The following is a 26,836-nucleotide window of genomic DNA, read 5'->3' on the forward strand; positions in this document are numbered from 1 at the left end:
GCTATGTGGAAGCAGGCAGAGATTCCCCCAGCCAAGTGGAGGACTCCAAAGGGTGGGCAGGAATTCCCCCAGCTGCTTAAAGGGCCTTTAAGGGTATATGGGAGTTCACCTGAGGTAAAATGCAGGTGGGATTTCCCCAGCCTGTGTTATGCGACAGAGAGCAGGAGCTCACCCAGCTGAGTAGAGAGCTATGCCAATATGTTGCCTTAGGCAAAGGGGAGTGGCCTGGTGGCCAGAGATGGCATGTGAGAGGAAAGAGAAGACTGAAAAAACAAACAAACCACTAAGCCTGTGGAGACTGTGGGGGGAAAGAGAGAAGAGAAAGAGTAGTAAAGAAATAGTTGAGCCTCAATCGCCTGACAATGGAGTTTGAGCTGTTTAAACCCTACCCAAAGGCAGTGGTAAGCTGTGGTTGTGTTTGAAGTAAATTCCTTGGGCCAGCCAAAGGAGCCAGACTCTGGATGAGACTGTGGTGGGGCTAAGGTTAAGCATTAGCTGGCCTCCACAATGGTAAGCCAAAAGCCCAAAGCCCCTCAAAATCTAGTGGATCTGTGTCTACTTATCTTTATGATGTTTTCCTGTGCCCTGGCAAAGTGGAATTTCCCTCTCAGTGGCTCTCCTGCACTGATTTCAGTGGAGTCCCTGTGGTATGTGTTACTGGTCACCATCTTGCTGGAAGTCCCGCCATAATAATTTTCTAAACATTTTCTTTCTGTTTGAGCCCTTAGTATTAGATCCTCTTTTTCACCCAACTTTCCCCACCCTCCCACCCTGGTGAATCCTAGATAAAGTATAAATTGTTATTACTTTCATATCTTAAACTGACCACAACCTCCTTTTACCCATATTTCTCTTGTTCTTCTCCTTTGGGGTGGGAGTTGTATGTTCATCATGGCCACTGGTTCCCCTTTTCCTTTCCCTTCCCCCTCCCCACCGTCCCCCTACCCCTCTTGGTAACAGTACTCCTATTTCTGTTCCTGAGAGGTTTATCTGTCCTGGATTCCATGTGTCCAGATCCCTTGTCTATACCAGTGTGCATGATCTGGTCAAGTCGGATTCGTGTAGAGCTGGGGTCATGATATTGAGGGTGAGGAAGCTTCAAGGAATCAGAGAAATATTGTGTGTGTTGTCAGTGCTATACTGTACCCTGGCTGACTTTTCTTTTTCTTGTGACCTTTCTGTGCGAAATTGTCTACAGATGGGTTTTGGGTCTCCACTCTGACCTCTCTTGTACTCAACAATATGATTATTTGTTTTGGGTCTTATGATGCATGTTACCTGATCCCATTGACACTTTGTGATCACACAGGATGGCATGCTTCTTCCATGTGGGCTTCTTGCTTCTCTATTAGATGGTCGCTTGCTTAACTTCAAGCCTTTAAGACCCCAGACACTATATCTTTTAATAGCTGGGCACCATCAGCTTTCTTCACCACTTTTGTTTATGTACTCATTTTGTCTTCAGTGATCTTGTTGGGAGGGTGAGCATCACAGAATAGTAGGTTAATAGAACAAAGTGTTCTTGCGTTGAGGGAGGGCTTGAGTACAGGCCCAAAGCCCATCCACTTCTTCAATATATTGCCACATAAATATATGTACATAGGCCAGTACCTCTATTTTTATGAATTAATATATTTACATATGTACACTACTATGTTTCTACCTCTACCAATGGTTTTGCTCCCTAGAGCTTTCCTCTCTTAATAGGAAAGTAATCTGGTGGTGCTGTTGAGTAACTCCTGGACTGCTAATCACAGGTTGGCTCTTCAAACCCATGAGCCACTCCTCAGGAGAGAGATGAGGCTTTCTGCTAACCATAAAGATTTACAGATCCTAAAACCCTAAGCAGCAATTCTACTTTGGCCTAAAGTCTGAGTCAATATGAGTCAGAATCTATTTGATGGTAGTTGGTTTGGGGATGGTCTGCATAGGAAAGAAAATATATAACTTTAATAAAAAGCAAGAAAATTGAATTATTGAATAATTATTGAATGTTTTTTAAAATGTGCTTTCTCAGTGCAATACAGAGAACTCAACCCTTCATGTTCATAATTCAAATACACATTAGCAGACATTAATTCTAAAGAAAGCAATGTTTGAAAAAATGTGTTTATCATTTCAGAAAGTTTATACAAATGACAATACTAATTTTTGATTCAGAATAACTGCCTTACCAAAATTATTCCAAAATGGGTCTGTGTTTCCTTTACAGATATTTTAAAAATTATCTGTAAAGTGAGAACCTCGCAGGAATTAATGAACATTTGAATCAGAATTCCCTTAAAACCCTTTTGATCTTCTAAACAGTCATAAACTTAAAAAAACATGCTATTATCTAAGATACCATCATCAAACATAAGAAATTAGACAGCAATTGCTAAATATACAAGTTGTGCAGAATTTTTCCTTTTTGCTTGATTAAAAACATAGAGAACAAACACCTTAAAATATCTAGAGGAATATTACAAGTGATGTGCTATAGTAGATGCTCTCATCTTAGTGATTTTATTCCTGGTCAATTTGCATCATTCTCTTTTAAAACATAGCTTATTCCTTTCTTAAATGAAAGTAATATTTAATGTCATGATAACCTTAAAACATGCAATTTAAACATTTTATTTTAATTCTTCCACTTACGGGAACAAAGACAATGGTACATTCATCAAAACCAAGAGAAGCCAAACCACAGGACTTAATGCCAGTTCTCCATAGACACATTTCTCTCAGTAAGTTGAGGTCAATTCATTGTGCTTTTCTATTGGGAAACAAGCAAGTATTATACTAAGTAATCATCAAGATGGCCAAAAGCTTCATATTACTATCCAACTTTATTATCTAATTTTAGTGGGAGAAGTATCTTAAAACATTTTCATAATATTTTAATATATACATCTATAAAATGTTATCATGTATGAACAATTTAATGGATAAAGTAACCTTTTACAAGCCAGATCTCAACATTTTCTTTGTTGTTGTTAGGTGTTGTCAAGTCATTCGCAACTCATAAGGATCCTATGTACATCAGAAAAATACATTACTATCCTGCTCCACCCTCAGAATTTTCATTTTGTTGCAGTCAGTGTCTCCAGCCATCTTTGGTGAGGGTCTTCCACTCCTTTTTGCCCTTCTACTATATCAAGCATGATGATGTCCTTTTCCAGGGACAGATCCCTCTTGATAACATGTACAAAGTCTGTGAGACTAGCTCTTTTCATGTTTGTTTCTAAGGAGCATTTTGAATATACTTCCTCAAATACATCAGATTTATTCATTTTTCTGGGAGTCCAATGTTCTCCACCAACACCATAATTCAAATGCTTCAGTTCTTCTCCAGTCTTCAGTAGTCTATGCCTAGCTTTTACATGCACATGAGGCAATCAATAATACCATGACTTGGTAAATTTCTCTTATTCTTTTATTTTTGAAGATAATGTTATTAATTCGTATGAATATGTTGTTGAATTTTGTAAAAGCTATTATGTGATATGAAAATAAAATTCCTATTTATGGTAATATGACATCTAAAACAAAGGTGAATCCATACTACAAAAAGTGTCAATAAAATTTTGGTTGGCAACCGTCAGTTTATAATATTAAGAAGATCATCAGAAATAAATGAATCCTGACTGGGTGCTTTTGGATAGGCTCAAATGATTGATCTACCATAAGGTTCTTTGAATTTTTAATATAATATATAGAGAGTAGAAAAGGAAAAAAGATACTTGTGATGCATACAGAATATTATATGCAAATAATTCCTTTAAAATATCTTTAAGTGTATGTTTTCTCTTATTTTTATTTCTCTCAAGTGTCAAGAGAGGGGCTGTGACCTTTCACTAAGGGATAGAATCTCACTCTGTTTAAAATATGCTGAAGGGAAATTATGAATGTATTTTATCGCTATGTATTCATAATTTTCCTAATTTTTATATACATTACAATGAAAATCACTCATTTTTGTAAGTTTATATCCTCTTGGGCAAAAGACCACACACACACCTTCAAAAATAAACATGACACCATAGTCCATGTTCCAATCTCCTTCTATATTTTAAAATACCAGAATGTGTACATTTGTTTTATATAACATAGTAAATATATTTCTCTTATAAATTGAGCTGTCTAAATAAGTGCCTTGATATGTTCAGCTGTGTAAAAAAGGAATAAGTTAATCATTAACTCTCCTTTCCTGATTATCAGTTCATGCTTCAGCTCAAATAATTGCTGGCCTTTAAAAAATTTTTTTTTCGCCTTCAAGTTATCACTACTCTCATCTGTTCAGGAAAAAAAAGGATGATTAGCTAGTTGAAACAGTATTTTAACATGAGACTGCCATGTTCTGTAACCATTAGAAGCTCTCTTTTTGCTAAATGCAAGCCCTTCTAACGTACACTTGTTTGTGTTTTGTTTCTCCATGGGGCAACCTCACTGCTGAGTACAGATGTTCTCATCTTAGAATCTTTAAAAATGATCATGAGTCAGAGAAAAGAACACATAGATTTTACCTTATGTTATCAAGATAAAAATCAGTAAGAAACAGGAATTCTTTTTTTTTAAGTTAAAAAAATAAGAGATGAGAATAAGCCACAATTCTCCTGGAATCAGCGGAACTTCTTTCCCCAAGTAAGTGAAATCATAGTGCCTATATTGTACCTGTTTAGCTAGATTCAGAAGAGGACATAAAAATGGCATATCATTGCTGATGTCAGATTGAACTTGGTTCATAGCAGAGAATACCAGAAAGATATTTACTTGTGTTTTATTGATTATGCAAAGGTGTGTGGGTCATAATAAACTGTTGATAGCCTTGAGAATAGGGAATCCCAGAACACTTCATGGTTCTAATGTGGAACTTGCACATGGATCATGTGCAAACAGAACAAGGGAGTACCTCATGGTACAAAATCAGGAAAGGTATGCATCAAGGTTGTATCATCTTCACCGTACTTATTCAATCTGTATGCTGAGGAAATCATGAGAGAAGCTGGATTATATGGAGAAGAATGTGGCTTCAGGATCGGAAGAATGCTTATTTAAACAATCTGTGATATGCAGATAGCACAATCTTGCTTGCTGAAAGTGAGGAAGACTTGAGGCACTTACAAATAAGGATCAAGGATTACAGTCTTCAGTATGTATTACAACTCAATGTAAAGAAGAACCAAATCCTCACAACTGGACCAATAGGTGATATCATGATATCCATCATGATAGATGGATAAAAGGTTGAAGTTGTCAAATATTTTGTCTTGGTTGGATCCATAATCAATGCTTATGAAAGCAGCAGTCAAGAGTTCAATAGATACATTGCATTGGGTAAATCTGCTGCACAAGACCTCTTTAGAGTATTGAAAATCAGGGATGTTACTTTGAGTACTAAGATGCGCCTGACCCAAACCATAATATTTTGCTTTGCCTCATATGTATGTGAAGGTTGGACATTGAATAAAGAAGTCTGAAAAAGAATTGATGCATTTGAATTGTGGTGCTGGAGAAGAATATTGAAAACACTATGGACTGATAAAAGGATAAACAAATCTGTCTTGTATGACAAATTAGGTACCCCAGATTTCATATAAAGAAAAATAATATATGATGTTTTGGATGTAATCCCATAGTTTGTCAGGTCGTCTGTCATTAGTGTTCAATGTGTTAAACCTTGCACAATCCTTAGAGGCAAGGATGACAATATATTGTCTTACATACTTTGGACATTTTCAGGAGAGACCAGTCTCTGGAGAAATATATCATGCTTAGTAAATTAGAGGGGGGGGGGCAGTGAAAAAGAGGAAGACTCTCAACTAGATGTAGTGACACAGAGGCTGCAGCAATGGGTTCAGGCATAGCAACTATTGTTAAGATGGCACAGAATTTCATGATATTTCATTCTGTTGTGCATAAGGTTAATATGGGTCAGAACTGACTTGATAGCACCTAAGCACAATAACATTAACCATGTTGACAATTACACCTGAATCGTATAATCTAATAAACATCTTCCCCCAATTTCTCTTCTCCAGAATAATCAAGAAAAGAGAAAACTATTCAGTGGGGATTCTCCCATTTCTCTTTCATTTTGATCCTAAAAACACCTATGAAAGCTTATAAACCACCAACTTCATACATTTGCAGGTACTCAATACCATAGTACAGGTAATGTGGTACTAAAAAAAGTCCATCATACAAAGTATTCTGGCTAATGTTGATAAAGAAGTATATGTTGTTATATGTTCACACTCATAACAACCCTATGTACAACAGAGCCTGATTTTGCTCCAGTCTCACAATTGATTTTGTGTTTGAGCCCATTGCTGTAGTCATTGTGTCAATCCCTCTTGTAAAAGGTCTTGCTCTTTTTCAATGCTCTTCTACCTTATCAAGCATGATGTTCTTCTTCAGGGATTGGTCTTTCCTGATAACATGTCCAGTGTACATGAGATGAAGTCTCACCATCCTTGTCTCTAAGGAGCATTCTGGTTGTACTTCAAAGACAGATTTGTTGGTTCTTTTGACAGTTCATAGTACATTCAATATTCTTTGCCAGCACCATAATTCAAATATATTGATTCTTCTTCAATGTTCCTTATTCAATGTCCAAATTTCAAATACACTGATATGACATATAATTCATATATAATATAATGTAGATTAAACATATTACAAAGTGTTGTGAATTCATCACCATAATCAATTTTAGAACATTTTCTTATTTCTTGTAATCATTAAATAGTCCCCCATTCTCCCCTACCTCCCCTACCATAACTCCAAAAAATTACTAATCCAGTTAGGTACCCCAGATTTCATATAAAGAAAAATAATATATGAAGTTGTGGATGTAATCCCACAGTTTGTCAGGTCGTCTGTCATTCGTGTTTAATGTGTTAAACCTGTACTTGAGATGTTCTCAAAATTCAAGTGCGATATGCTCAAGATCACATTTTGACTTTCTTGCAGTTGTTTTAATTTTCTTCAACTTCAACCTGAACTTACATATAAGTGATTAATGATGTGTTCCAGAGTTGAACTCTGGCCTTATTTTGGCAGCTGATATTAAGTGTCTCCAATGTCTCTGCCCATGTACATAATTAATTAGATTCTGTGTATTTTATCTGGTGAGGTCTACGTGTAGAGTTTCCATTTATGTTGTTAAAATGATATTTGTAAAATTCTATCATATAATCTCAAGCTTCATTTCTATCACCAGTGCCACACTTCCAACTACTATTCTTTGTCTTTGTTTCCAACATTCACATTCCAATAACCGATAATTATAAATACAACCTGATCACAAGTTTGACCAACTTAAGACTGAAGAAGTTGGTAGAATCCTTCAATTTCATTATCACTAGGTTTAGAGGTTCTGTATAAATTTGAATATTAATTGTGCCACCTGGATTTCCTTGTAGGTTTATAGATATTATTTTATCACAGATGGCTTTGTACTTCAAGAGAGATTTTGACTATGAAGACAACCTCATTCTTCTTGAATTTGTCATTCTTGGCATAGTAAACCATGCCAGTCTGACTCAAAATGGCGAAAGAGCAGTCTAGTTTAGATCACTAATGCCTAGGATATTTATCTTTGCGTGTTCCATTTCCTTTTTAATGACTTTCAAACATTTTAAATTCACACTTTGTACATTCCACATTCTGACTAACTTGGTATTTCCAGATGTTTCTTATTGTTTTGTGTTATGTTTTATTAGCCAATGAATGTCCTCCCAAACTTTCCCCATTATCATGATTATAGTTGACTCTACTTTCAGAAAGCTTCTCTTCCTCAGTGATATTTTGAATGCTTTCCATATGTGACATTGTTTTTGCTCCTATTCATAAGTTTTTCACTGTCTATTTCCTCAGAAGTGGGCAGTGTCTTCCATCTGTCTGCCCTGTATTTGACAATGTTTCACTCTTATTCATATATTTTTGAGTGGCTAATCTTTTACAGGTGGACAGCCTATTCTGACTTTGTTGTTTGTTTTCAATCTGGAAACTCCACTGAAACCTGTTCACATTGGGTGACTCAGCTAGTATTTAAAATACTGGTGACATTGCTTCCAGCATCACTGCAATATAAATGCCACCACAGTATGAAAAATTATTAGGTAAGTGCTGCATTTAAATTTGTTTCATTTTTCAAAAAGAATCCCCCTTTTAAAAGGAAGAGAAATAGCAGAATAAAATGAAGCTATAAGTCTGTAGGATGCCGAAATCTGCCATTAAAATTGGTTTAAATTTTTCAGCAATTTGAAGTTGTGTAAATATATGTTTTAAACAGCTGATATTATCTGTTGTAAATGAAGAAATAACTTATAGATAGATAGAATAATCTACAAGAATGATTCTGGAGGAGGAAAGATAAGAACTCTTTGAACAATGGTATTCCATTTTTGGCCCCTGTTGAAACATTGAGGATGGTATAGTATGTTTTATATAACAATTTTCTCAAACATGAATTCACATAAATAAGGTTCAATATTGCCAGAAAAAGTTGACAAGGATATTCAATGATTTCAAACTATCATCAAATCAAACTCTTCTTGTGACATCATATAGTTAGCATAAACAGAGTTCTAATAGAAGTAAGCTCAATATATGCTTAGCTTACTTTTAAGCCACTGAGAACTAAAGTCCATTGCAATGACCATATTTTACTATAGTATGCATACATAGGTGAATAAAATTGGTGAAAAATAAAGGAAATGGAATTTTGATTAGTGATTTGCTCAGTATGTATATGCTGAATTTTCTCTACTGAAGATAAAGAAAATATCTGCAAAAATAAATTGCATTGCCTAGTTCCTTTTGTACTTCAGGCTTGTCTTTAAACATATTAATTAAGCAGAGAATACCAGAGGATACAATTAATGTGTTTGAAATAAAATGTACTGAAGTCTAACCTCAGGAGACATAGAGGTCAATTAGTATAAAATAGTTCACATAGACAACGTTCTATATCCTACTTTGGTGAGCAGAGATCGAAGTCTTAAAAGGTTGTGAGCAGTCATCCAAGGTGCAAAGATTGTTTTATCTTAGTCTGGAGTGAAGAACAGTGAAGAAAATCGGACTCAAGGACATAATTAGTTCAAAGAACTAATGGATCACTTGAACCAGAGCTTCCACTACACCAAGAAAAGGAGAATTAGATGGTGCCTGGTCAGAAAGGTGAAAAATTGCAGAACAAACTTTAAAATAATAAAAAGTACCTGCTTTATTGATTTGATAATGATTGTTAGAACACCCAAGACTACGGCCTTAAAACACCCTTCAAGCCTAAAACTGACATACACTTTACCCCACACACAGAATCAACCTTCAGCCTAACAATAAACAGTAAAGGTTGCATTTTCAGTACAATTAACATATATGATAAAGATGAAAGCATTTGCCCAAAAGCAAAGATTAGTAGGAAGTTAATGGACAGGAAAAATGGATGAATGGAAACCAAGAACCCAAGGAAGAACTAGTAAGAATGCTATTGCACAGAAGGAATTACAACCAATGTTACAAACAAAATCTGTATATGCTGTTGAGTGGGAAACTAATTTGCTGTGAAAAGTTCACCCAAAATGCAAAAATATATATAAATTATAAATATATATGCATACATATATATTATAGATTATCCTCAAAAGAAAATTATATTTTATATAATAATACTCATTACAATGCATTGACATTTGAATCTTGAAGTAATCTTAAAAACGCACATTGCATTTTAAAATATAGATGTTTGGGAAATAATATTTTTGGAGGAAAGTACACATTTCCTTTCTAAGTTTATGTTTTACTGGATTTTTTAAATGGTAGATCTGATTTAAAATTATGTTTTTTTTTAATAATAGGAAAAAAGTTGAAAGCTTCAAGTTAAATTGCACACAGGTTCAAATTTAAAGCTCTAATCTCGCAAAGGGGAAAAATGGTGAGAATACAGTAGTGCTTAAATTGCTGTATGATGACATACACGTAGCATGAAAAATATGATTAATAAAATTCTACAGATCAACTATAAGGACTGTAATAAAAAAGAGGTGTAATTGGTGCACGCAAAATCTAGAACTACAAAGAAGTTACAACAGTTATCTAATATTTTTAACTAAAAGATATACGCTTCAATAACCTTCAGTATCATCGAGATAACTTCTACAAGGTATTAATATTGTTGAGATATCAACTAAGAAAACCTATTCAATTATGCAGTATTTAAAAAAAAACTTAATTCAACCTGTTAGCTGCCAATTTCCACACAATCTAATCTTGGAACCATATATTTAATTGGCATATATCTGAAAGAATCTTGGAACAGATAATAGTTTTTAAGTCTTATTCTTCCTGTAATTCTAAAAGCAATCAAAATCATTTCTTAGTGTTTTCCATTTCACCAGTATTTATAGTAACTCTAGTATAACTGCTCTATAAGATATTCTCTGTGCTGAAAACTCTGACTAAATCCTCAAATAGGTATTTACTGTAGACAACCTCCTCTATTATTAACAGAATACAAAAGCTTTTACAGTCAAACACATAGACAATAAATGAAGGATCTCTGGAAACCAATCATTTGTCCCATTCTTAAAGCTGTCAGGGTTGAGTGAGAAAACAAATCAATAGATAGTATTAATCTTTCTAGAATAATAATGTGCAGACATTTAAGTATATGTCTAATGCTTATGCTTTATTAATTTGAAAGTCAAGCTGCAGCCCAAGACCAAATAAATAAACAAAGAAGCACAGAAATGGACTTGTGTGCAAAGGGAAAAAGTGACTTTTATTCTTCATGCATTCAACAGTTTCTACTTATTGCTAGTTCAGTAGAAATTTCCTCTAGATGTAAGCAAATTGTAAAAAGTGTTAATATATACATATATACATGCATATCTTCCATGGAAAAGTCCATTGCCATTTAATTCTATTTTTATGAACTTTTTGAAGGACACACACACACACACACACAAACACAAGCACATACACACAAGAAGGAAAGTAAAAAATATTGCTGCAGAATCATGTTCTTGTAATTTTTAGGTGCCCTACAGTCAGTTTTGACTTACAAAAACCCTATGTACACAGACACAAACATTCCTGGGCCCTCTTCATAATGATTGCTCTTTTTGAGCCCGCTGTTGGAGCTGCTGTGTCAATCCATCTCATTGAGAGCCTTCTTTTCTGCTGACCAAATTTATCAACCATCATGTCCTTTACCTGGGTCTGCTATCTCTTTATAATTTGTCCGAAGTACATGAGACAAAGTCTCAATATCCTAGCTTCTAAAGAGCATTCTGCTCCTACTTCTTCCAAGACAAATTTGTTTGTTCTTCCGACACTCCACAGTTCTTTTGATATTCTTTGCCAAAACTATAATTCAAAAACATCATTTCTGTTTGGTTTCCTTATTCATTGTTCAACTTTTACATTGAAAGTACCAGGCACACCTTAGTCTTCAAAGTAATGTTTTTGCTCTTCAATATTTTAAAGAGTTCTTATGCAGCAGATTTACCTACTACCATACTTCAGTTGATTTCTTGACTGTGGATTCAAGTAAAATAAAATTCTTGACAGCTTCAATCTTTTCTATGTTTATCATGATGTTACTTATTGATCCAGTTATAAGAAATTCAGTTTTCTTTACATTGAGTTGTAATCCATTCCGAAGGTTATATGAGGAGGTATTCCCCAAACCAGAATTGTGCTGGGCAGAGCAGAGCTTTCATAGACCACATTTTTTCTCATTAGGCAAGCATTTAACAACTCACTCTGAGTTAGTGCATCCAGTGGCATTACCTGGTAAGGTTCTTTCTGGTCACAGTGAGTTTTTTGTAACAGCAATTTTCCTTGAACTTTGTTTTTTAGTGATGGCCTATTTAAGAGAATAGTGTACTGCTATGAAATCTTGTTTCCTGGTCGGGAAAAATGCCATAGACACTGTTGTGATGTTGAACACAGCTTACAAGGAAGGTGCTGTGGGAAAAACTGAAGTGTATGAGTGTTTTTCTCATTTTAAAAAGGGTGAAATGTCAATTGATGATAAACCTCGTTCTGGATGACCATCAACTTCCCAACAGATGAAAATGCACTTGTAGTGCAATTGTAGTTTGTAACACCAGGTCAGACTGTTAATCAAGCTTTCTATTTAGAAAAAAGATCGTGTAACAGTGTGAGACAAAAAAGGCCTGATTTGTGTCAGACGGGGGACTGGTTTTATCACTATGACAATGCAACTCTCACACAGACATCTCAGTACCTCTCTTGCCCCACACACCTACTCACCTGACCTCACTGTGTGTGACTTCTTTTTGTTTCTGCAAATGCAGAGGGACATGAAAGGACAGCGATTTCACAATGTAGAAGAGGTAAAGAAATAAATGAGGGTGATGCTGTCAGCCATCCAAACAGATGTGTTTGAAATATGTTTCCAAGAATTGAATCACAGATTTGACAAAAGTATGAAGTGTAATGGAGAGTTCTTTGAAGGTGACAAGATTGTTTTGTAAAAAAAATTTAAATACATAGCTTTGAAAAAGAATCCACTGTGTGTGTGTGTGTAGCCCCATCATATTCTTAGATCTTCATCTGTAAGTGCTGTAAGTCCTTTTGGCTTTCAGCGAGGGAGGTTGTGTCTTTTGCATACCATAGACAATTATTCTTCTTTCAATTCTGATGCCACTTTCTCCTTTATGATAGTGTAGTTCCTGAGATTATTGGAGTGTTTGCTCAGCATACAGACTGAACAAATATAGTGAAAGGATACAGCCCTGAGCTTTTCATTTAGCTTAGCAACTGGACTGTAATACTTCTTGAGTGCCCAATCAGATATGTGATAAACTGGAAATTATAGATTTCTCTGTGTGTGTGTGTGTGTGTGTGTGTGTGTGTGTGTGTGTGTGTGTGAGAGAGAGAGAGAGAGAATGATGCTCGTAATGGTGGTGTGTTAGTCTGGGTAGACTAGAGAAACAGATCCATGGACACACATATGTGTACAAGAAAGAGATTTATATACAAGAGCAATTGAACATTGAGAAAACACCTCAGCTCAGTCCAGATCAAGTCCATAAGTCTGATATTAGCCCATATGTCTCATACCAATCTATAATCCTTTTCAGGCTCATGAATCACATCCAATGACATGGAATACAGAAGACCGCAGGCCAGTGGGTAGAAAGTCTTTGGATCCAGTGGCATTGGAAACATCTCAGCACTGACAGGGGTCTCTGCAAGGCTTCTCCAGGACCTAGGGCTGTAGCGGGGTGGATCCATGTGTCTTGTCAGTTGCTATGTCTCTCAGGGTGAGAGCAGAGAGTCTCTAACCTCCAAGGAGGAAATACCGGAATCCCCCTAATGTTTAGGGGAAGGCTATTCCCACACACAAGCCTCATTGGCTATGACCTGATTGACAAGCTAGACTCCACCCCTACATGCTTAATCCCTAAATTGACAATTATATAACTACCATAGGTGGTTATTGGGTAGATCTAAAATTGGATTTTTTAAAAATGCCACTGTCATAGAGTAGTTTCCAACTTACACCAATCCTACACATAGGATTTCTGAGACTGTAAATTTTTACTTGAGTAGAGAGCCTCAACTTTCTCCTGTGGAGCATCTGGTGAGTTTCAAACCATTTACCTTGCAATTAGCAACCCAATGTCCAAACCAAAGTAATAAAAACAAGAAAAAGAAAACAGCATTGGCACTCAGATAATGTGGTTTTGGGTGAAAGCTTTGCCACGTAATATGTTTAACTTTTCACAGACTATATTAACATGATAATAGACATTGCATAATACATAATGTTAATGATAAATAATACACAGGTAGTGTCATGCTCAGGACATATTGAAGTTACCAAAAACCACACTAACGATCATTTTTTTTGTACATCTTATATTTAGTCATATGTGCTACATACCCTGCTTCCCCTAAAGTAAGACAACCCCCGAAAATAAGACCTACTTACAATTTTGCCTCTCGCTGAAATATAAGGCATCCCCCTGAAAATAAGACCTCACAGAAAATAAGTCCCACTGAAGCTACCATAATTCTGGACTCTGGCTTGTAGTGGCAGGCGTTAACGCGCAGCTCGCTGTTGGCTCCAGCGCAGCAGAGCAGACAGGAAGTGCGAGGTCTCTTTTAATAAAACAATAAATGTGTACTGTATTCTTCTTCATAGAAAAATAAGACATCCCCTGAAAATAAGACCTAGCACATCTTTGGGAGCAAAAATTAATATAAGACACTCTTATTTTCAGGGAAACGGTACAGTATTGTAGTAATTTGCTGATATTATGATTCTTAACTGTCCACTTCCAAATGGACAGTTTTATGATTTAATGTTTAAAACATTGCTATGGAGATCCGGGAAAAATGGTGGCCCAATAGGACTCACCAGTTTGACGCTCCTGTTGCCAGACCAGAAAATTGGGAGGTAAGGTGAAGGAAACGGGGAGGTGGAGTCCTGAAATTAGAACGAGGGTACTAGGTTCTCTCCTGAACCCCTTTTTGGCGTGTGATTTCCACTCACAAAGCAAATCAAGGTCGCTTTAAAGCGCTCTAGCTTTGGCAAGCCCGTGGGCGCCAGCAGCGCCCTTTGCTGGGAGCAGCGATTTCTCCAGGCGGATGCCCTAGAGGGGACAGAATCCCAGACAGGAGGAGAACCCCACGCCGGAGCTCTCTGTGCTGTTGGTGGCCTTGAGCTCACAGCTGGGGGAGTGGCGGTGGTGGGTAGCCATAATTTAGAGTACAAGAAAAAGCAGATTTTTACCCCAGGTAGATCGAGGTGTGGGAGAAAATAGGCGGATAGTAGGAGTCCAGGGAGCGAATTCAATTCTAATTGGGCAAGAACTCAGCTACAGGGCCTGGTGGCTTTGCATAACAAAGACCCGCTGTAGCAAATATCAGCTTCAAACAGCACAGAGTTGCAGCCTAGAGACTGTGGAAGACAATTTAATTTTATTTGATTCTAGCTGTCCAGGGGGACAAAAAATCAAATTCTCTGATTTAGTAGGCACCTGGAGTCTAGATAGGACAATAAGCCCAGCTTCCCCTTCAGTAATTGTACATGTAGCTGGGGAGGCCCTGCCTGTCCTGGGGCCCTAGACGGGGCTATGGGAACCTCCCAGCCCCTGCCCCTGCTGCACATATACCAGTGAACTCCAGTGCTCAACTGACACCTGGCCACGGGTGCGGTCTTGCCTTTGAAGTAATCCCACACATCATCTATGGAACCCTACATCAAATGGGTACACCACCCTGCTACCTTGAGGAAGTGTTGGAACTCCTCCAGCCTCACGGACAGGTGATCAAGTATCAGTTATCTCCTTACCTAATACTCTATTTCTTCTCTCTTTATTCACTAGCCCTTCTATCTTTCCCACCGTAGTCAGTCTCAATGAGCTCAGGCTTGTGTTATTTTTTGCTTCCTCTTTCTTTATTTTCCCTCTTTTTTTTCCTTTTCAATATTTCTCCCCTTCTCTCCCACTCTCTCCTATCATATTCAACTACTGGCTTCCAGGCAACTACCCTCCACTTAGGGTACATCAAGCCAAATAGCAAGAGGAACTCCAGCCTGCCCTCCGTGGAAGTGTGTACAACACACAAGACAGCTAGGACAAACATCTACACTGTGCTGCACTGCTGAGGAAACCTCCGTCGTACATCCAAGGAGAGCTCGTCAACTAATAGGGAAATTCTGCCCAGCACCACTGGGTGCCTGCATTAAAAGGGCACATCTACCTGCCATTGTGGGGCAGGATCTAAAACCCTCTGGCCCCTCATTCAAGCAATCAGGGATCAGCTATATCTTTATTCTTTATTTCCTCCTTCTATATCTCCTCCCTCTCTACCATCACAGCCAATATTAGTGAACACATTTGGGTTTTTCCCCCTTCTTTCTCTTTCTTCTCTGTTTCTCTATTTCCTCTTTCTTTCTTTGTTCTCCTCGCTTCTCTCTCTGCTTGTATGATTCTCTCTTCTCCTTCTCATTCCTTTCACATGCCACTGCTGGTTCCCAGACCCCTACACTCAGCCTAGTGCAACCCTGTCCTCCCAGTGAGCAGCCTGACCCCTAAGACAGTATTGCTCACAGGACGAGTCAGTGCTGCACACAGCACAGCACCACGTGAGCTATTTCTTTATCTATTTTTACAATTCCTTCTCCTTCTTGTTTTCTTCTTTTTTTCCTTCTTTGTGTTATTCTTTCACTTTTTCTTCTTTTCTACTCTTCTCCTAGCTCTTCTTTCTTTCCTACCACAGCCTCAGCAAATTCAGTTCTCCTTTTTTATTGTTTTCTTTCTTTCTTTTTTTACTGTTTTCAATTTTGTTCACTCTGTGAATTTTAGTTGTTTGTGTGTGCGTGGGTGTCAGTTTGCTAGGCATTGATGCTCCAGTCTGTGTCTTCCTCTTTCTCTCTTTTTCCTCTCCTTTCACTCTCTTTCCTGTCAAAAGTCACTAGCGGCCTCCAGGCCACACCCCTCTGCCTAGGACAACTCTGAAGGCCCAACTGGGGGAGCTCCCACCCGCGTTTATTGGCTTGGAAAGCAGCTAGGGAATTCACGTTTGTCTTATTCCAAAAACCAAGCAGCAGGGTATTCTCCCGTACAAAAATTGGGGGCAACCATAGCCTAAATACTGAGGCAATAAAAGTGACTAGTGGAAATGCCTGACCACCACTGATGGGGCTCCACAGTACTTTGGGAACATCCTCCCAATCTCCAAGGTGATCTCTCTGTCTACAGTAATTCCCCTGCCAGCTACAGAGCTCAACACCAAGTAGGGTATAACCATGTTCCCTTCTCAGCACTCCAGTTGCAGAGGAAAACACCACAGGTCAGCTGTGGTTCTCCAAGAACTGTGAAGCCTACTTAGAGATCGGCCAAGGAAGCAACGCTCAGGTGGGCCCACAATAACATGACCAGTGTCACATAAGAGGAATATCTAACACACATTGCAAGTAACAGAATAGCGGACAGCTAGGATAAGAGTGAAACCACAGGGAGATATAGCGATAGCCTGGCCCCTCAGTACAGCTACTGGCAAGTAGTTCATAGAAGTACTTATACGAATCGCCAACAGAGAGCCCAGGGTTCTTTGATTCATGAAGATGGCTCCAGGTTCCTCTAAAACAACACATAAAGAGCAATCAGTTCTAACAGCTTCAACTAAAAAGCAGGAGAAACAGAAGACAATGCCAGAAGAAGTCATGAACCTAACGATGGGCATCAAAGAAGCAAATATTGACCTGACACAAAAAGAAATTTTCAAAATGCTGCTTGAAGTCATAAGGGATATGATAGAAGCAATGCAGGAAAAAGATGAGATGATAGAGGAGATAAAGGCAATGCACCAAAGGGAAATACAAGAGTTAAGGGACTTAATAACAAAATCCAGTGACAAATTGACAGACCTTGCCAATAGACTTGAGGAGGCAAAGAATCGCAGCAGTGACCTAGAGGATAACCAAGCAGACCTCAGAAAACGGGAGTCAAAGAAGACAATCAAATTAGCTGAAAATACTTGAGTCATGTCTGATGCTATGCAAAGAAACAATATTAGAATAATTGGACTACCAGAACAAAACACAACAAAGAAGTCAACAAAAGAAGTCAACAGTGAAAATAGCAAGGGAATTTTTAGAGGAAAACTTCCCCACCTTAATAAATAAAAATCAGGCAACCATTCAAGAGGCTGAAAGAACACCAGCCAGACTGAATCCTAAGATGAAGTCACCAAGACACATAATTGTCAAATTATCCAACTATGAGGAAAAGGAGATCATAAAAGCAGCTAGGGGAAAGCAAATAGTCACGTATAAAGGTACTCCAATAAGAGTATGTTCAAACGTATCAGCAGAAGCGATGAAGAAGTGGAGAGAATGGAACAACATATTCCAAAATTTGAAAGAAACAACGCAAACCCAAGAATACTTTACCCAGTCAAATTATCTATTAAGATAGACGGAGAAGTAAGAGTCTTCCCAGACAAGGACAACTTCTAAGAATACATAAAAGAAACCCAGCCCTACAAAAGATTCTTGAAGTTCCAGTATGGGCAGAAGATCAACACTCAATGAGGGCAAATAAGAGACCATCACATAGAACAACTCCACCCATAGGGCAACACAGAGGAAACAACCTCCAGGATAGCATCAGCTCAATAGTGGAAAGAAGGGAAACATGAACCACACACACAAGGCAAGTAGATCAGATTGGTAGATAGGAAAATATCCAACACAAAAGGTAAAAGATGACATAACAGAGTCCACATAAGGATATAATAACACTGAATATCAATAGCTTGACCTCAGGCATTAAAAGGCAGAGGCTAACAGACTGGCTCAGGAAACATAACTCATCGATCTGCTGCCTCCAGGAGTCTCATCTCAAGCTTGCAGAAAAAAACAGGTTGAGAATTAAAGGCTGGAGAAAAATATACCAAGCAAATGGTCATTCAAAAAAAGCAGGGGTAATGATCTTAATATCTGACCACATTGACCTCAAGATACAGGCCATAACAAGAGACAAGGAGGGGCACTATATAATGCTCAAGGGAACAATAGACCAAGAACCAGTGAGCATAATAAACATATATGCACCTAACAAAAGACCTGTGAAATTTGTGAATCAAACACTCCAAAAGATGAAAAAAGAGATCACCGGTTCAACAATTATAGTTATTGACTATATATAATACATCACTCTCTGAAAAAGACAGATCATTGGGAAAGAAACTCAACAAGGAGGCTACAGATCTAAATAGCACAATTGGACGACTTGACTTCATATTTTCAGAACTTTTCACCCACATGTAAATAAATTCACATTCTTCTCAAGCCCACATGGCACATATTCGAAAATAGACGACATTCTGGGACACATGTCGAACTTGAGTAAACTCAAGCACACAGCTTATTTAGACATCTCTCTCCAACCACTGCACCATGAAGCTGGAAATTAAAAGAAGGACGGTGAAGAAAACAAAGGCAAACAACTGGAGGATGAATAATTTCCTATTGCAAAAGGGGTGGGTATTTATGAAATCGGGAATTTCTAGAAACCAATGATAATGAAAATACGACGTACCCAAACCTGTGGGATACAGCAAAAGTATTTATCAGAGGAAGGCTAATAGCAATAAATGCACACATTAAAAAAGAAGAGAGAATCGTGGATGATTTTGTGAGACAAAACTTACACCAATTAGAGCAGAGTCAACAGAACAACCCTACTAACAGCAAGAGGATAGATATAATAAAAATCAGAGCCGGGATACAGGAGAGGAAAACCAAGAAAACCATGGAAAAAAATTAATGCCGCTAAAAGTTGGTTCTTTGAAAGAATTAAAAGAATTGATAGAGCTGTGGCAAACCTAACCAAAGAAAGGAGAGAGAAAAAATGACATTTGTAAGGATGAGGGATGAAACAGGGGACATTATAACGGACTCTAATGAAATCAAAAGGATATTTACACAGTACTATGAAGGTCTATAATCTAAAGAATTCAACAATTTGGAAGACATGAACAAATATTTGGAAACACAATCCTTCCCTCAACTTTTCAGGATGGATATCAAAAACCTCAACAGACCCATAGCAATAGAAGAAATAGACAAAGTAATCAAGGAATTACCAACGAAAAAAAATCCTCTGCGCCAGATAGCTTCACAGGAGATTTCTTCCAAGCATTCAGGGAAGAACTAACACCAATCCCATACAAACTCTTCCAGAACATAGAAAAAGACGGAAAACTCCCAAACTCTTTCTATGAAGCTAGTATAACTCTGATACCTAACGTGGGCAAAGATGCCACAAGAATGGAGGACTATAGACCAATATCCCTAATGAACATTGATGCAAAAATCCTTAACAAAATACTGGCCAATAGAATACGAAAGCATATTAAGAAAATGATTGACCACGACCAAGTGCGATTCATACCAGGGATGCAGGGATGGTTCAACATACAAAACACCATGAGCATTATTCGTCACATTTGAAGGAAAAATGATAAGAATCACATGGTAATATTGATAGATGCAGAAAAAGCATTCGACAACATCCAACATGCATTCCTGTTTAAGACACTCAAGATAGGAACAGAAGGAAAATTTCTCAATATTATACAAGCCATATATGAAAAACCAACAGCTAACATGGTAGTTAACGGAGAAAAGATGAAATCAATTTCACTGAAAAAGGGGACCAGACAAGGATGCCCCTTGTCCCCACTCCTATTTAACACCGCACTGGAGGTCCTAGATAACAACATAAGACAAAGGAAAGATATTAAAGGTATTCAGCTGGGGAAGGAAGAGGCGAAATCATCATTATTCCCGGACAATATGATTCTATATATCAAAGATCCCTCAAACTCCACAAGTGGAGTGCTCGAAACAATAAAGGAATATGGCAGAGTGGCAGGATACAAAATCAACAAACAGAAGTCTACTAGACTGTTTTACACAGCAGACAAGATCACACAAGAGATGATTAAAAAGGTAGTACCATTTACAATAGGCACGCACAAATTGAAATACCTAGGGGTATACCTGACTAAAAAAATGAAAGATTTGTATGAGGAAAATTATAAAACACTACTAAAAGAAATCAAGAGTGACCTCAACAAATGGAAGAATATCCCATGCTTGTGGATTGGCAGACTCAATACAATAAAGATGTCAGTTCTGCCCAAGGCACTATATAGTTCAATGTGATCCCAACACAAATACCAGCATCCTTCTTCAAAGAATTGGAAAAACAGATTACCAACTTCATATGGAAGGGGAAGAAGTCCAGAATTAGCAGAGAACTCCTCAAGAAGAAGGACAAAGTGGGAGGGCTTGCCCTACCTGACTTTAGCATGTACTATATGGCCACAGTAGTCAAAACAGTGTGGTATTGGCACAGTGACAGATACTCAGACCAATGGAAAAGAGCTGAAGACCCAGAAATAAAAACATCAGCATAAAAGCAACTGATCTTTGATAAGGGCCCAAAACATATTAAATAGGATGCAGATGCCATCTTCAATAAATGGTGCTGGAAAAAATGGATATATACCTGCAGAAAAATGAAGCAAGACCCTTACCTCACTCCATGCACAAGATTCAACTCAAGGTGGATCACAGACCTTGAGATAAAACCCCAAACAATTAGGTCCATTAATGAGGGAATTGTGACACACCTGAGAACATTGGCACAGTGAATACATAGGCTATCAGAAATAGGGAAGGATACAAATATAGAGGAGTCACAAATAGACAAGTGGGATATACTGAAGATGAGACACCTGAGTACATCAAAATAATTCACCAAGAGAGTAATAAGAGAGTCTACCAACTGGGAAAAGATCTTTAGCAATGACATATCAGACAAAGGCCTTATTATTAAAATCTACAATACTTTGCAATATTATAATAAGAGAAAAGCTAGTTGCCCACTGAGGAGGTGGGCAAAGGACCTGGACAGAAGTTTCACAGAGTCAGAAATCCTATTGCCAATAAACAGATGAGAAAACGTTCCCGATTATTAGCCATATGAGAAATTCAAATCAAAACAACTATGAGATACCACCTAACACCCTCAAAGACAGCCAAATTAAAAAAAATCAGAAAGCAACAAGAGTTGGAGGGGCTGTGGTGAGACAGGAACTCTCACCCATTGCTGGTGGACCTGTATATATGTACAGCCACTATGGAAATTGATTTGGCGATTTCTCAAACAGATGGAAATTGAGTTACCATACGACCCAGCAATCACCCTACTGGGCATATACCCAGAAGAGGCAAGCAACAAACCACGGCCAGACATCTGTGTTCCAATGTTCATTGTGGCACAGTTCACAATAACAAGGAGTTGGAAACAACCCAAATTTCTATCAACAGACAAATGGATTAAAAGACTGTGGTACATACATACAATGGAGTACTGTACATCGCTAAAAAGCAGCGATGAATGCATGAAGCATATCGCTGCATGGGAAGAACTGGAGGAAATTATGCTAAGTGAAGTAAGCCAAGCACAAAAGGACAAGTATAACATGAGTCCGCTGAGGTAAGTTTATATATATAAAAAAGAAAGAACAGAAAGGTAAATGCAAAAGGTGCACAGGGAAAAAGCTACACTATGCAAACACTCCAGGGGTGAGGTCCAGGTAGTATGGCAGGTGCCAGACAAATCCAGGGGTACATATGGTAGACAACTAAAAAAGGGGCAGGGAGGGAAGAAAAGGGAAAGAAAAAAAAAGTGTGGCGGGGGAATAGGGCACTGATCCACCCAAGGGGAGGATATTGCTTGTGTCTCCACAGGGAAAGAGGGACCAGACTTAAAGCCAGTGCCAGATGAATGCACCGTGCCGGCAACGAGTGGGGAGCCAGTGGAGGAGGCTGAGGGCTCGGCCCCCATACCAGCTACGTGGACAACTGCCCCTTCCCCCCAGAAGAATTTACTTGAGAGGACGGCAATGAAGCTGCAGCTAGGGGAGAGGGGCATGTCTGATCAGAGTCAATCGGAGCAAATGAACGGGGAGGAGGAGAGAGTGGTGCACATCCTGACCCACCAGGCCTAGAGGACAGTATCCCAGCTCTGAAGAGCCAATGGACAGAGTGGACAATATGGCTGATCCCACGATGAGACATGCCATCCCTTGATGCCCCAGGGCCCTAAGGGGGGCAGCACTGGAGACTCAGTGTTGGGACTGGCCCAGATTGACCCTGTGATACCGAGGCAAACCACTAAAAGTGTGCGGCAGAGCAGCCATGGGAGCAGAGCAGGGAGCCCCTGTGGGAGTACAAAGGACAGACTTTGGGGCCAGAGCATGGTACCCCATCGAACCTGACTGAAGGACATGCCTAGAGATCAAAAATCAGACCTTGATCTATTTACAGGTTTTTCTTTCTTTTTAAAATTTTGTTCTTTTAATTAATTTATTTTTCTATGGGTTTCCTTTCTGTTGTCATTGCTGAGTTCTCACTCATCGCCTATCTTGCTATGGCTTGATTTTTATCGCATATTATTATCTCTACAGATCTATCTAAATAAGATAGACTGGATGAATAGTCTTCAGGAGAAAACAACGGGACCAATGCTCCTGGAGGGACACGGGAGAAAGGGAGGTGAGGGTAAGGAGGTGGTGCTGACCAACCCAGGGACAGGGGAGCAACGAGTGATCGAAAATCAGTGGCAAGGAGGGTGTGAGAGTCCTGGTAGGGATTCAGCAAGGGCAATGTAACCTAGAGAAATTATTGAACCCCAGATGAAGGCTGAGCATGATAGTGGGACAAGAGGAAAGTAAAAGGAAAGAAAGGAAGGAACTAGGTGACAAAGGGTAGTTATAGAGGTCTAAAGACTGGAATGTACATATGTAAATATATGTATACAAGAGTGTGGGGAAAAAGATCTACTTGCATATATTTATAGGTTTAGTATTAAGCCAGCAGATGGATTTTGGGCTTCCACTCAAGCACTTATTCAATTCAAGAACACGTTGTTCTATTAAATTGGCATTCCAGGATGCCCACCTTCCTGACACGATTGCTGAAGAAAAATGTGTGTATAAGCAAATGTGGTGAAGAAAGCTGATGGTGCCCGGCTATCAAAAGATATAACGTCTGGGGTCTTTAAGACTTGAAGATAAACAAGCGGCCCTCAATCTTAGAAGCATCAAATCCCACATGGAAGAAGCACACCAGCCTGTCTGACCATGATGTGTAGAAGGGACCAGTTATCAGGCATCAAAGAAATAAAATCATATCAGTGGGTTCCCACCTTCCTGATATGATCGATCACTGTAGACAAATGTGTGCATAAGCAAATGTGGTGAAGAAAGCTGATGGTGCCCGGCTATCAAAAGATATAGCATCTGGTGTCTTAAAGGCTTGAAGATAGACAAGTGTCCCTCTAGCTCAGAAGCAAAAAAGCCCACATGGAAGAAGCACACCAGCTTGTGTGACCACGAGCTGTTGAAGGGTTTAGGTATCAAGCATCAAAGAACAAAAAATCATATTATTGTAAATGTGGGTGAGTGCAGAGTGGAGATTCAAAGCCCATCGGTAGGCAACTGGACACCCCCTTACTAAAGGGTTGTGGGGAGGAGATGAACCAACGATGAAACATATAACTTTCCTCTAGTTCTTAAATGCTTCTTTCCTCGCCCACTATCATGATCCCAATTCTACCTTACAAATCTGACTAGACCAGAGGATGTACATTGGTACAGATAGCAACTGGAAACACAGGGACTCCAGGACAGATGATTCCTTCAGGACCAGTGGTGACAGTGGTGATGCCTGGAGGGTGGAGGGAATGTGGGGTAGAAAGGGGGAACCGATTACAAGAATGTACATATAGCCTCCTCCCTGGGGGATGGACAGCAGAGAAGAGGTCGGGGGAAGACGCTGCAAAGTGTAACATATGACAAAATAATAATAATTTATGAATTATGAAGGGTTCATGAGGGAGGTAGGAGTGGGGAGGGAGGGGAAAATGAGCAGCCGATATTAAGGGCTTAAGTAGAAGGCAAATATTGTGAGAATGATGATGACAACAAATGTACATATGTGGCTTGACAATATGGATGTATGTATGGATTGTGATAAGAATTGTACGAGCCCCCAATAAAATGATTAAAAAAAAACATTGCTGTGTAACAGGCTATGATCTAGTCTACAATGAATTCAATGTTCGTGTTGGGAGTCATAAGAGCTAAAAAGTTGCTCATGTTCAACTTTAACAGTATAAGACAATTGAACTGTGCATGTGCCCAACAGTCATTAGGACTCTGACTTCATTGTGTTGTTGTTGGTGTTTAGTGCTGTTGAGTTAATTCCAAGTGATATTGATCCTATGTACAATCATACATACTCAGTCCCACACCATCCTCACAATTTTCCTTTTATGTCTGTTAGATCTACTTGTTTTATGAGGTTACTTAAATCTTCTATTTCCTTGTTGAACTTTTGTACAGTTGTTCTCTTCATTAAGAATGGAATACTGAATTCTTTAAATATTATTGTTGAACTATCTATTTCTCCTTTCAGTTTTGTGTACTTTTGTTCAATATGTATTGTGACTGATACTTCTCATTGTCTCATAGAAACTTGCATTTCTTTCTTCTCTATACCTCTGTCTTACGAACTAGATATCAGACTCTCATCTCTATCTCTAAAAGCTGAGCTCAGCCTTTATTCAACCTTTTGGTACCATGTACAGATAGTAATCAAAGGCAATATCAAAGTTTGCTGTCTTTGATTCCCACCTCAATTGATCTCTATACTCCCTTTCCTGATGAACACTGTCTTGAAAAGTGCTGATTTATGTATTTTTACCCTCTTTCTATTTGTTCCAGACAGGAAAGCAATCTTGTCCTAATATCCATATTGGTTAGTGAGAAAATTAGATAGAGGCCACATCTAACCCCTTTTGACAACACAAGGGAGGAGAATCCATCTTCACACCAACCCAAGGCAGCAGAGGTCAGACATACCTCCACTCTCCATTTTCCTGTACCCTATTCTGACCCAGCTGTTCCCCCTATAGCACTTTACTTTTCTCCTGGGTTTTAATAATTTGGATTTAATAATTTGCATTGACCACACCGAACTCACAGACAAAACTCGCAATACGGAAGTTATACCTTAAGCCAGGATCAGGAAACATTAAGGATGCAGTTATTGATCCACAGTAATTCCTTTCCTCAACACAAAGTCATGTCTCTCTGTTCCTCAGCATCTCAACCAAGTGATCCCTCGGTTTCTGGCTTTGTGTGCCAGGAAGACTGCCTGCTGTTCTGGCTCACAGTCTCATGGTCTCAGCATTGCTCTTCTGCTCTGCTTCAAGGTTTCCTTGCCTTGGACTCTGATCTTGGCATGCCATGGCCTCAAATGTGGTCTTCTGGTAGCACTTCTTCCTTGAGGGTCCTGTGAATCTCTCTTCTTGCTTCTGAGATGCCTCCTTTTTATAGCCTGATGAATATCAAAACTGACTAATCTTCAAGTTAGACTTCTCTATACTTTATTTGCATTGTTCCACCCAAATATTTGGTGGTAGTTACAGAGAAATTAATGTAAGAGCGATATTAAGAAATTTCAATTCACTTCAGAATTGAAATTCTTACTATTTTTCATCAATTTGATCGTAAGCTATTATTTTTTTAAAGGTTAGTTTATTATTTTATTTTTTATTAATTTGTTTATAGGGATTTAGTATACATATCATAACAATCCATAATTCAATTAGGTTAAGCATAATTGTAAAGTGGCTACCACAATCAGTTTCCAAACATTTTCTTCCTTCTTAAACTCCTTGATATCAACTCCACTTTATCCCCTCTCTCCCTTACCTTACCCCCAAGGTACCGTCATTTTTATTTTTTATTATTTTTGTCATATTTTAATCCATACAATATTTGCTCCCCTACAGTGGGGTTGTAAAATCATCCTTACTATCAGGTCCTCCTTCCCCCCACAATCTCTTCCCATATCATCAGGGAGTCATTACTTCCAATACTGTTTCTGAAAGTTTATCAATCTTGGTTTCCATTCATTGAATGACTTTAATTATACAAATGAATCTACACAAGTCTAACAAGATTGATGAGTAAACAAAAACATAATAGTAAGGGAGGAAATATTAAAGAACTACATGCACAAAAACAAGACAGAGCAAAACCAAGCAGCAATGCACAACAAAACAGCAACATCACCACAGGTCTGTCTGGATAGGACAGGCTGGATGAACAATCTGGAGGAGTAAACAACGGGACTGACAGTTCCGGGGGGACATGGGAGATGGGGGGGTAGGGGGAAGGGAAGTGGTGTTAACAAACCCAGGGACAAGGGAACAACAAG

The 26,836-nt window shown here is 38.5% G+C and overlaps 1 pseudogene; it reads left to right on the forward strand.

Moving 5' to 3' along the window:
- Positions 1 to 14,344: 14,344 nt before the first annotated feature.
- The window catches only part of LOC101649762, a 52,681-nt pseudogene continuing 40,189 nt past the window's right edge, over positions 14,345 to 26,836 (forward strand).

Source organism: Echinops telfairi, unplaced genomic scaffold (genome assembly GCF_000313985.2).
Source record: "Echinops telfairi isolate 266 unplaced genomic scaffold, ASM31398v2 ScPeMD7_7436;HRSCAF=8474, whole genome shotgun sequence".
NCBI classification, from domain to species: Eukaryota; Metazoa; Chordata; class Mammalia; order Afrosoricida; family Tenrecidae; genus Echinops; species Echinops telfairi.